Genomic DNA, 12,054 nt, shown 5'->3' on the forward strand with positions numbered 1-12,054 from the left:
ACTTTTGCTATTGTGCTGTGTTGGATACAAAGCAACCTTGTGATTCGACTGATAATTTTAGATCATTCAACTGATAAGTAATACCAGTTAGATAGTATTAGGAAGGCATTTTTGAATAAATGCTGTACAAAAAAGGAGGGTTAATTTTAATCAGATTTCCTCCACATGATCCACAGTGATGTATAGAATTCTGCTACTCAGTGTCTAGAATTTCCTGATCTACTGTGTCTCACAGTTCAAGGTATTTGACTCCACTGGAGATGGCTGGTTCTTAAGCTTTAGTGTGCATCAGAATTGATCATTAAAATAGAGATTCCCAATCTCCTTCCCCAGGGATTGATTCAGAAAGTCTGAGGGAGGGAGCTAGAATGTACATCACTTACACATTTTCTGATAACCCTGTTGTTGAACTGGAAACTATACTTTGAGACCCACCACTGTAGATAGATATGGAGGACTGGTATTAGGTTGGCCAAAAAGTTCTTTGGGCTTTCCCGTAGCAGCTTAAGGAAAAACCTGAACAAACTTTTTGGCCAACCCAATAAAATAATGGCTTTTTAAAGACAATTGCAGGTGATCAACTGAAATGTGTTAGGTTCCCTGTTAAATGTGCATGTCTCTTGTCTCCACCCATCCCTTGTCACTCCTGTCTCCTTTATTCTCCTTTCCTTTCATATACAACAAAAAAAGTGAATTCCAGCCAAGGTGGGTTTGGCATCTGCACTCTTGCATCGTAAATGGGAATCTTTATAAACCCCAGTAATTAGCATTTTGAAGATCAGGTAGTCCTTTCATGCAGAGAAGTTTTTTCTGCCAGGTCACTACTGCTTCTTGAGATCACACTGTTTCTGATGTTTTTCTTTCACCAAGCAGTTCTCCAGGTCTCAGTAGACACTGCCTGGGTGTTCAACAAGTGTAATTCAGTCCTGGCACTGTCTGGAGATAACATCAGACCCACAGGTTAGGGGTTCAGTCCTGTAAGATTGCACCCCACTTCAGATGCCAATGGAAAGCCTGGGATGTTACCTGTGTTTCTGATCAACTGTAAATCGGAAGTTCCCACGAAATCCTCGGATTCTGTTAGTTTGTTAGAGTGGCTCGCAGAACAGAGAAACATCTACATATGTTTACCAGTTTGGTATAAAGGATATTATAGAGACCACAGGTGAACAGCCAGATGGAGAAGTATAGGGTCGGTCTGGAAAGGTCCTGAGGCCAGGAGCTTCTGTCCCCATGGAACTGGGGTGCACCACCCTCCTAGCACATGGATACATCCACCAACCCAGAAGCTCATCAAATCTTGTTCAAGGGTTTTTATAGAGCTTAATTTGTCAGTTCCCTTTCCCTTTCTCACTGGTCCATGGGTGTGATTGAAAATTCTAATCCTTTGAACACTTGGTCTTTATGGTGACCAGCCCCATCCTGAGGCTATTTAGGAGTCCTACCCTATGCCACCCCATTTGCATAAATGTACTTAGGTGTACTTAAAAAGGGCTCCTTATTTATTTTTTGGCTGCGCTACCTGGCATATGGGATCTTAGTGCCCTGAGTCCCCTGCAGTTGAAGCATGGAGTCTTAACCACTGGACCCCTAAGGGAAGTCCCGAAAGGGATCTTTATGAATGACAAAAGGTACTCCCACCACTCAGGAAATCCCAGGGGTTATAGGAGCTTTGTGCCAGGAACCAGAGCAAAGACCAAATCTATTTCTTATTTTTTACCATGGTATTTCTTACTACTATTCTGACTTCCTAGGACAAATTGGGAAAGTAATGCAAATAATGATTCAAGAGCAATAATAATTTATAAAGGTATTTTTATAAAAGTAATTTATAAATTTATATTATCTTTATGAGTTTTCTAAGGAAAATTGCCCTATACATATATGTGTACATATGTATGTGCCAACTTGTACATCTGCAGAGATGCTAATAAATATTTTAACATTTCATCTTGGTTTTTAGTCTCAAGAATTTTTTTTTTTTTTGGAAACAAGTCATTTTCTCTTATTTGGAAAAAGCAGTGTCTCTTACCAGCCTTTTGGAAAATTAAATGAAACTGTGTAGTAAAAAACTAGTAAGTCTCCACATCAGGAATTTACTAGCTTTTCTTAGACTCTTTGTTGATTTCGTTAATATTATTGATCATGACCCTCAAATAAACCATATGCCTTTTAAGTATATTTCAAGGCAAAGTCTTTCTTTCTTTTGGATACTTAGTTACTAGTCAGAGTTCTCCAGAGAAAGAGTCATCAGGATGCTGTGTGGGTGTGTTTAGAGGGAGAAAGAGAGAGAGAGATTGATAGAGTGAGATTGGCTTAAAGAATTGGATCATGGAATTGTACAGGCTTGGTCAATCAAAAAGATAAAAATAATCTGATGGAGTGGACCAGCAAGCTAGAGATTTAAGGAAGAATTGCAGTTCAAATCCAGAGGCTGTCTGCTTGCAGAATTCCTTCTTGCTTGAGGGCTGTCAGCCTTTGTTCTTTAAGGCTTTCAGTTGATTTGATGAGGCTCGTCTGCATTATAAAGGGCAGTCTGCTTTACCCAAAGTCCACTGACCTAAATGTTAATTTCATCCGGAAGACATCTTCACCATCCAACATCCAGAATAACGTTTGACTAAACTGGGCACCATGGCCCAGCCAAGTTGACACGTAAAATTAGCCATCCTAGACAGTCATATCAGAAGCAGCAAACACCAGTAATTTTACCTCTTTAGTGTAATCAGTATGTTTTTATTTGGTGCTTAAAGAAGCAGTTGAATCCTTAAATAATGGGGTGATAGCCGAGGATGTGTGTTTCCTGGACATCTAGGAAGCTCCCTGAATAAATTGTGTGCCAGGCAGTTTGTATGGGTGGAAGCAGCCCCGAGGAGTAGACATGCATTTTTCCATCCCGAGATGTCCTTGATACAGAGTGACAACCTGAGTTTTGATCGTGATTTTTCTGACAGGAGCATTTTTGTAAATGCACTTTAAATGGAAATAAGAGATGAATAAATCATGAGGCTGCCTTTCTTCACGTTAATAACATATGTTAGGCGAGCTCGGTGAGCACGTAGTCTTTGTTGTCTGCCTAGCTTGTTGGACGGTGTGTCCTGTGCAGAAAGGTGTCCCTGGTTAGTAACCTTGTGCTTGCTTTAATCAGTAGGCATCTTAGACGGTTTGTCTTCAGGTACCTGTGGCATAAGAGACAAAGCATTTTAAAGTATATATATTGTCTTGCAGGGGAAGGACAGATACAGGATTGCAGGGACAAAGAACAGAGTATGTCTGTGAATAAGTGAATCCTGAGTAGGGGGGAGAATGCCTAAGAGGGTGGGGGTGACCCCCGAAATACAGCAGCTGCCATTCATTCACCCTTAAAAACAGCTTTTATAGAGTATCTTCCTTGCCCTTGTAATTCTCACAAAGGATGCTTTTTGCATACCTTAATTAATTGCCTTGACAAAATGTTACCATGTCAGCAAAACATCTCTTTATTTAATCAACAATAAATTTTCTCGAAAGGTTTTCAAATTGGAACTGGTTGATACTTGTACACTGACACTCTTCAGAATACTGAAAACAGTTTTTCTTTACAGTAGTAGAAAACAAGTGAATTTTTGAAGGTGTGGTGGGCAGTAGACAGGTCTGCCCATGGGCTTAAAGGAGCTCTGATTCATTATATTTTCACTAAGAATGAGAACTCCTTTAGTTTCCAGTTTTTTAGATGGTGGTGACTATTTGTTAATGCTTCTTACTTCATTCTGGGCTTAAATACTTTTTTGAAAATCCGTCTCATTTTAGTAACTGCAGCAAATCCTACTGTGAAACCTATAGTATTAGAAGATGTGTTTTCTATCTTTTTGGCTCTTGGCAGAAAGTAATCTGAAATGTTCAAATCGATGGTTGTTTACTGTGGGCATTCAGCTAGGCAGTAAGATTTTCTAACTTCACTCAGTTTTTATCAATGGTTATAATCTAAAGTTTTCTTTTTTAATGAACCCGAATTCCTCCTTCAATCAGTGAAATCACTGTGTTCTATCTCTCATTCATCCCTAAGTTGAGTTCAGATTAGTCATTCAGTCATGTCTGATTCCTTGTGACCTCACGGACAGGAGCACACCAGGCTTCCCTGTCCATCACCAACTCCCGGAGCTTACTCAAACTTATGTCCATCGAGTCGGTGATGCCATCCAACCATCTTATCCTCTGTTGTCCCCTTCTCCTCCTGCCTTCAGTCTTTCCCAGCATCAGGGTCTTTTCCAATGAGTCAGTTTTTTGCATCAGGTGGCCAATGTATTGGAGCTTCAGCATCAGTCCTTCCAATGAATATTCAGGACTGATTTCCTTTAGGATGGACTGGTTGGGTCTCCTTGCAGTCCAAGGGACTCTCAAGAGTCTTCTCCAACACCACAGTTCAAAAACATTGATTCTTTGGTGCTCAGCTTTCTTTATAGTCCAACTCTCGCATCCATACGTGACTACTGAAAAAAACCGTAGCTTTGACTAGATGGACCTTTCAGTTCAGTTCAGTCGCTCAGTCGTGTCCGAGTCTTTGCAACCCCATGAATTGCAGCACGCCAGGCCTCCCTGTCCATCACCAACTCCCAGAGTTCACTCAAACTCATGTCCATCCAGTCAGTGATGCTATCCAGCCGTCTCATCCTCTGTCGTCCCCTTCTCCTCCTGCCCCCAATACCTCCCAGCATCAGAGTCTTTTCCAATGAGTCAACTCTTTGCATGAGGTGGCCAAAGTATTGGAGTTTCAGCTTTAGCATCAGTCCTTCCAAAGAACACCCAAGACTGAGCTCCTTTAGAATGGACTGGTTAGATCTCCTTGCAGTCCAAGGGACTCTAAAGAGTCTTCTCCAACACCACAGTTCAAAAGCATCAATTCTTCGGTGCTCAGCTTTCTTCACAGTCCAACTCTGACATCCATACGTGACCACTGGAAAAACCATAGCCTTGACTAGATGGACCTTTGTTGGCAAAGTAATGTCTCTGCTTTTGAATATGCTATCTAGGTTGGTCATAACTTTCCTTCCAAGGAGTAAGCATCTTTTAATTTCATGGCTGCAGTCACCATCTGCAGTGATTTTGGAGCCCAAAAAATAAAGTCTGCTACTGTTCCCATTATTTCCCCATCTGTTTGCCATGAAGTGATGAGACCAGATGCCATGATCTTAGTTTTTGAATGTTGAATTTTAAGTCAACTTTTTCATTCTCTTTCACTTTCATCAAGAGGCTTTTTATTTCTTCTTCGCTTTCTGCCATAAGGGTGGTGTCATCTGCATTTCTGAGGTTATTGATATTTCTCCTGGCAATCTTGATTCCAGCTTATGCTTCATCCAGCATTTCCCAGGATGTACTCTACATATAAGTTAAATAAGCAGGGTGACAATATATAACCTTGATGTACTCCTTTCCTGATTTAGAACCAGTGTGTTGTTCCATGTCCAGTTCTAACTGTTGCTTCTTGATCTGCATACAGATTTCTCAGGAAGCAGGAAGGTAGTCTGGTATTCCCGTCTCTTTCAGAATTTTTCACAGTTTGTTGTGATCCACACAGTGAAAGGCTTTGGCATGGTCAATAAAGCAGAAGTAGATGTTTTCCTGGAACTCTCTTGCTTTTTCAATGATCCAATGGATGTTGGCAATTTGATCTCTGGTTCCTCTGCCTTTTCTAAATCCAGCTTGAACATATGGAAGTTCATGGTTCATGTACTGTTGAAGCCTGACTTAGGGAATTTTGAGCATTGCTTTGCTAGTGTGTGAGATGAGTGCAATTGTGCAGTAGTTTGAGCATTCTTTGGCATTTCCTTTCTTTGGGATTGGAATGAAAACTGACCTTTTCCAGTCCTGTGGCCACTGCTGAGTTTTCCAAATTTGCTGGCTTATTGAGTGCAGCACTTTCACAGCATCATCTTTTACGATTTGAAATAGCTCAACTGGAATGCCATCACCTCCACTGGCTTTGTTCGTAGTGATGCTTCCTGTGGCCCACTTGACTTTGCATTCCAGGATGTCTGGCTCTAGGTGAGTGATCACACCTGGGTTATCTGAGTCATGAAGATCTTTTTTGTTTAGTTCTTCTGTGTATTCTTGCCACCTCTTCTTAATATCTTCTGCTTCTGTTAGGTCCATACCATTTCTGTCCTTTATTGAGCCCATCTTTGCATGAAATGGTCCCTTGGTATCTCTAATTTTCTTGAAGAGATCTCTAAGGGTGTAAATATTAATGAAACAGATGACTGTCCTTTCTGGATAGTCAGTTTCAGAGTAAGGATGGCAAGGCTAATGAAGTCACTCTACCTCTTCTGAACTGAGTTCCGCCCCCTGGGTGATGCTCTGACACACGTTCCAGTTCTGGGTGCTAAAGATGCAGGAGTGTCACTTAGATTTCATTTTAGCCCCTGGTGGAGAGTCTCTTCTCTGTCTTCGCCAAATCAGAATTCCTTAGTAGAGACTGGCATGGAGAAGTGGCTTAATCTCAAATGTAGAATTACTCACAGATGCCCTACAGGAAACTAGTTCTGCTTTCTCTTCTTCCACATCCATTTTAGAATTTCCCTGTTAAAGCCCTGTTGTTATTACCCTGTGTCCCCTTGTGGCTTACAAAAAAGAAAAACAAAACAAAAAGCCAAACGTAAAAGTGTGTTTCTGGTTTCCTCAGTTGGAACTTGGGATACATTTTCCTATAGGAAAAAAAAATTGAATTTGATTAGGTGATATTGAAATGGACTTGGTAGTGCTATAGTTTAGGTATGTGCTGTGCTAAGTTGCTTCAGTTGTGTCTGACTTTTTGTGACTCAATGGATTGTAGCCATGAGATTCTCCAGGCAAGAGTACGGGTGTGGGTTGCCATTTCCTCTTTGGGGATCTTCCCGACCCAGAGATCGAACCTGAGTCTGTCACATCTCCGGTGTTGGCAGGTGGGTTCTTTACCACTAGCGCCACCCGGGAAGTTCATTGTTTAGGTATATTACAGATTAATTTGATGTTGGCGGGGGTTGGGGGTTTGAATGGTAACTTCATCTCCGTTTTAATAGCATTATATCTGGAGGAATATGAATTTCAGATTTCAACAGAAATTTAGGAAACAGGAGTCATATGTTGGAAGTTACAGGCAATTTTCAAAGGTTTGTAGCCGTTTCCTTCTTAGTTTGTTAAGTTTTTCCACTCCCGCCTCTCCTTAGACCGCACTCTTTTAACTCACTGATGTTTCCCATCACTCTGCTGTGGAGTCCTTAGTTTCTTTGGGTGCTTTCCCACCCCGTGTTGATCACCGACTCCCTCCCTTGGGTCTGGTCCAGTCATTCTATGATCTGATTTTTGTATGGGATGAGTCTTGTTGTCGGTATTGTTTTTGCCTCTGAGTTTCCAGCTTTTGGGGCTTCCCTTGTAGCTCAGTCAGTAAAGAATCTGCCTGCAGTGCAGGAGACCCCGGTTTGATCCCTGGGTCGGGAAGATCCCCTGGAGAAGGAAATGGCAACCCACTCCAGTATCCTTGCCTGGAAAATCTCATGGACACAGGAGCCTGGTGGGCTGCAGTCCATGGGGTCACAAAGAGTTGGGCACGACTGAGTGACTAACACTTACTAACACTTACTTCCAGCTTTTGGCTCAGTGGCCAGCCTTCAGCACATTTTGAAGACATTCTGATCTTTTCAACGTTTCCTTTTTGTGCTTCTGTTCTCAATCTCAAGGGTAATCATTGTCTTTTCAGTTATTTCATTGATCATTAAACCAGTCTTCTTCCCATGACCTTTATTAGCTTTCCCCTTTATATGCACAATGTAAAATTAACTTTATACTGATTACAAGTGGGTCAGGATTAAAGTGCAACTCAGCATCTTTTCAAAATGCTCACTTCCCCCCTCCAAATACCACCATGGCAGGGAGACACAGGCTTCAGAGAATGGGGTGGAGGTTTCTTTTTTTTTTTTTCCCTTAGTTAAATTTATGTATTTGTCTATGCTGGGTCTTAGTTGCGGCACACAGGATCTTCGATTTTCATCGTGGCGTGTGGGTTCTAGTTCCCTGACCAGGGAGTGAACCCGGGCCCCCTGCCTTGGGAGCGTGGAGTCTTAGCCATTTGACCACCGTGGAAGTCTCAGGCTTAGGTTTCTTTAACTCAGTTTCCCACCAGTTCAGCTGAGATCAAGTAAGTGAACACTCTTTGGGAGGAATGTGCTCAGTGCTGAAAGTGCAAAGATGAAGAAGACATCATTTGTTGCTAGGTGTTTTTATCTATCGTTTAATGCAAAAAATAAAGGGTCTCTGGAGAAGGAAATGGCAATCCACTCCAGTATTCTTGCCTGGAGAATCCCATGGACAGAGAAGCCTGGTGGGCGACAGTCCATGGGGTCACAAAAGTCAGATACGACCTAGTGACTAAAGCACCACCACCACCAGTAACAGCTTGCAGACAAGCACGTCCAATAATACTGACTGATCTAAGGTCCTTCTGAATTTCAACGCTCCACACAGCCCTTCCTTTGAGAAGGAAAAAAAACTTACTCTTCTTAGTCCTTTCACTACATTATTACTATATCAGCATATTTAAATACTTTATTGAAATATGACTGAAATAAACTACACATATTTAAAGTGGATAGTCTGAGCAGTTTTGACATATACGTACCCAGGAAAGCTTCTGGAGTAGGAAATGGCAACCCACTCCAGTATTCTTGTCTGGGAAATACGACAGGTAGAGGAACCTGGTGGGCTACAGTCCACAGGGCTGCAAAGAGTCGGAGACGACAGAGCACGTGAGCACAGGAAAGCATCACATCAATCAAGACGGTGAGCAACCAATCATTCCTGAAAGTGTCATCCTATTTTGTTGTAATCCTTGCTTCTTGCCCACTTTGCTCCTAGACAACCACTAATCTACTTCCTGCCACTATAGATTAGTTCACATTTTCCAGAATTTAAATAGAATCATAGAGCATGTTCTTTTTTGTGTGTAATCTGGCTTCTTTCATTATGATTTTGAGTTCATCCATATTACAACATTTATCAGTAGTTGATTTCCATTTTATTTTTGAGAACTATTCTATTGTAGAATTCCACCATCATTTGTTTATCTGTTCACCTGTTAATGGATATTTTCGTTGTTTGCAATTTTTGGCTATTAAAATACACAGAATGCTGTAAAAAAAATAAATAAATAAAGGGTCTCTTAATAGATGGGCCTCAGGAAAAAGGTGTGCTAAAGTACACATCCAAAAGGAGTGTGGGGGAAGCCAGGAAGAGAATACCACCTGCTAATTGTTTTCTGAAGCTTGTTTATGAAATAAACATCACAATAGAAGTGGCTGGATCAAAGATATATTGTATGTGACTTTCAGCCAGAGGGGTTCTTAGGAAGATCTTTGGCCGGGAACTGTATCATTATTTGAGAAGAAAGAATGTTTTATTTCTGATTGGTCCAGTCTTTAGAAATAGAAATACTCATATTTGTCAATTATACCTCAATTTAAAAAAGGCATAAGAAAGTATTAAAAGAATAAAAGTTCATCATTAACCAATGCCCGTGCCCCCCCCCCCAAAAAAAACACCCAAAGAAATAGAAATACCCTGTGTTGAACCTTATGTCCTTTTTCTGGGTTATTCAGCTTATTGCTATGACCTTAGGATAAAAATTCTGGAATCTTAAGTTTCTGCGTCAGCATCTTTCAGTGACATAAAGTGCATGCATGCGTGCTCAGTCGCTTCAGTCATGTCCAATTCTTTATGACCCCATGGACTGCGGCCAGCCAGGCTCCTCTGTCCATGGGGATTTTCCAGGCAAGAATACCGGAGTGGGTTGCCATGCTGTCCTCCAGGGGATCTTTCCGACCCAGGGATCGAACCTTCGTCTCTTATGTTTCCTGCATTGGCCAGCAGTTCTTTACCACTAGCATCACATGGAAGCCCAAGGTCTTTACCTCCAGTCTAGAGGCTGAATTAGAGACATTGTGTTTGGGGGCAAGTAAACCATTTGGGTGCCTGTGGTGTTGAACTCATGGGGTCTGGATTGGCCATTGTCCAATATGGGGCATTGTCCAATATCAAAAGAACTTTAAAAGACTGTCACTTACCAGCAAGGTACTTCCTGACTTCAGGGACAGAGCATCCATGGAACCAATCTAGAAAAAGTTTTCCCATTGTCCACACCTTCTTTTTGTACAACCAGAAGACTGGCAGCTGGTGTTTATTTTATCCATTCAAGGCTCAGGGGTTAACAACTTTATAGAGAAGAGCAGTCGTAATCATAAACCTGACTGCATTTGCCTAGCACCATGGCATTAACCTGCCCATTCCTGCCTTAAATTCTGGTGCTGGCTTCTCTTCCTTACTAATAAAATGTCCTTTGAAGCCTTCTTTGCACCCCAGCATAGGGCACTTTTGACTACATTAAAAACCTGTTCAGGCAGGTATCCTTTCTTCTCAATGATTTTCTTTGCTGGGAATTCCTTTGCTGCCTCTTGGTTGGCAGAAGCTGCTCCTCCTGTTATCTTGACATTTTAAAAGTCAGACCTCTTTTTAAAATCATCAAACCATCCTTTGCTGGCATTCCATTCTCCAGCTTTAGATCCTTCACCTTCCTGTTGCTCTAAGTTGTCATATAATGACTTCACCTTTTGAATCATATTCGTCTATAGGTATGTCTTTCTTATAACAATCCTGCCCCACACATAAAAGCTGCATTTTCAATACAAGATACAAAGGCATTTTACAAAAAGCTCAAGGTTTTCACACCTGCTGTAGCTGCAGCGACCGCTTCATGAATTTCCTTTTCTTTTTCGTTTTTTTACAATGGTCCTTCCACTGGACTCATTTGTCTTGAAGCGGTGGGCAGCCGCAGCTGCAGACTTGACTCTTGGTGCATATCAAGCCATTTACCCTTTGTCACTTTTCTCTGCTTCTTGGGAGCATCACGTATCATATGGGTCCGTGCTGTTATTCAAGGTTTACGGTATTGCAGTAAACATGATGAAAACTATGAGAGAACTTCAAACCTGTACTGCAGTGAAATTGACTAGAGAGACAGCTGCTCACATGATGATGCCTCTCACCTGGAGTTTCAGACAGATACTTGGAGCACTTGTGCTCAGTGCCCTAGCAACAGGAGGTGCCAGGAAATGTGTACAGTCTTACAGGCTATACTGCATCTTTACCTTTGTTTACATTTCTGTCAACTGGGAGTGGTGCTATACAAGGTCTGTTTGTGTGAGTACATTTTGATACATTTTAACTTAAAAAAATACATGTATATTTTATGATAGTAAATGATAGAGTAGTATCTACATGTATTTTATGCATTCAGGATACACCTAAGTTTTAAATTCTTTTGAATATTACTGTGTTATGGGGTGCATCTGTGAGACTTTTCAAATTGTCACAAATCTTCAAAAACTTTTACATAAACAGAAATTTCCAAAAATTATATGTATATATGTATATAAAAGACAGGCGAAGGCACTGGCACCCCACTCCAGTACTCTCGCCTGGAAAATCCCATGGACAGAGGAGCCTGGTGGGCTGCAGCCCATGGGGTCGCTAGGAGTCGGACACGACTGAGCGACTTCACTTTCACTTTTCACTTTCATGCATTGGAGAAGGAAATGGCAACCCACTCCAGTGTTCTTGCCTGGAGAATCCCAGGGTCGGGGGAGCCTGGTGGGCTGCCGTCTCTGGGGTTGCACAGAGTCGGACAGTACTGAAGCGACTTAGCAGCAGCAGCAGTATATAAAAGAACTATATATATATGTATGTGTGTGTGTAGAAAAAACCACATACACGTTGACCTGCACTCTTCCAAACCTTGTTGTTCAAAGAGCAACTGCATGTTGAATTGAATGGAATTACCATTTTATTTAAAATAGAAAATAATTGACTTTATAGAACAATTCATGAAATAATTATCATAACAAAATATTTGCAGCTAAGATTAAAAAAAATGCTTATGTGCTGGGCTTGGTACCAAACTAGTTATTTCATGTGGCTTGTTTCATTGAATTCTCACAACTCTGTGTTCGTGTGTGTGAATTCCCCACGTTATACATCAGGGCATAGGTGTAG

The 12,054-nt window shown here is 41.3% G+C and overlaps 1 protein-coding gene across 11 annotated transcripts in view; it reads left to right on the top strand.

Moving 5' to 3' along the window:
- LOC129638074 (S-adenosyl-L-methionine-dependent tRNA 4-demethylwyosine synthase TYW1) overlaps positions 1 to 12,054 on the top strand; it is a 146,303-nt gene that overhangs the window by 49,185 nt on the left and 85,064 nt on the right. The gene's annotated exons all lie outside the window — the stretch shown is intronic.

Source organism: Bubalus kerabau, chromosome 23, assembly GCF_029407905.1.
Source record: "Bubalus kerabau isolate K-KA32 ecotype Philippines breed swamp buffalo chromosome 23, PCC_UOA_SB_1v2, whole genome shotgun sequence".
NCBI classification, from domain to species: Eukaryota; Metazoa; Chordata; class Mammalia; order Artiodactyla; family Bovidae; genus Bubalus; species Bubalus kerabau.